Raw genomic sequence first — 1134 nt, forward strand, 5'->3', positions numbered from 1 at the left:
AAACCAAAAACATGACTCCGATGCCATTTGCCATTTTCTACAAAATTTGTACTAGACGCATCATTGTGATTGGCCGAAGCTACTAACCCTGAAAGCCAAGGTGATATTAGTCATAAAGTGTTGTGAGAAAATAAGATTAGGAAAAAGCTAACCTAATAACCAATCTGGGCATAAAGAAATAGAAGTTGAAGAAGGTTGTCCAAATCGGTGCTCAATTAGACGGTCATGTTCCAATTCTTTGTAAGTGATGAAACAGAAAGCCATATCATATATATTTTGAATATATTTAATACTTTAAAAATTTTTACTCTCTATTTTCATCTATGGAAAGAATATAATACTAAAAAAACTGACAAATACTTCGTAAAAAAATAAAACAATTGTAGCCAGTTGTCTGACTAGCTCCCTGCTTGACGTGGACGCACTCGAGGGCAGTGCAGACAACAGAGCATGTGATGACCTAGGATCTCTGAGGGAACTCGCCCTGGTGCGGAATGTGCTGGCCTCCGCGCGCGCCTCTGTAACATAGACTCTTTCTTTTAGCACTATTTATTTATTGAATACTTAATGATATTTTACGAGCGTTGTTAAATTGTTATATAAGTTAAATGTTTTGATATACGCGACTGGGAAATCACTAAGGTATAATAATGTAAGTTCATTTGTGGTGTTGTGTTTTATTGTAATACTATTCACACCAGCTATGTTATGTCTATTAACAGCGGACCAACCTTATTTCGCAAAATTTACAGTTTTATTAAATAGTTTTACATATCATTTTGGTTGTATACTAAATCATTCCTTTTTTGTAATGTCCTATTTTGTGTGTGAAGTAGTGAGGCCGCCCCGAACGCTGGAGGTAGAGGGAGGTGACCCCAAACTCCCAGTGCAAGGACACTTTGTAGGAAGTTAAGAAACAAAACAAAAAAACAAAAAATCTCCTGAAGGAACTTTACACATCCTTTGTTGTGGTCCCCTGGTGCGTGGGTGTCCCTAGCACTGGTCGTTCAGTGGTGCCTCGACCTGCCTAAGTATGGTTCTCTGACCTCTATCGGTGCCTGCGTCTACCTATGGTCCCCCAAACCACACCTTTTTTCCTGGTGCCTCTTTTTATTTATTTTTCTCTCACCCATA

The sequence above is a fragment of the Penaeus monodon genome, chromosome 15 (assembly GCF_015228065.2).
Source record: "Penaeus monodon isolate SGIC_2016 chromosome 15, NSTDA_Pmon_1, whole genome shotgun sequence".
In the NCBI taxonomy this organism is placed as follows: domain Eukaryota; kingdom Metazoa; phylum Arthropoda; class Malacostraca; order Decapoda; family Penaeidae; genus Penaeus; species Penaeus monodon.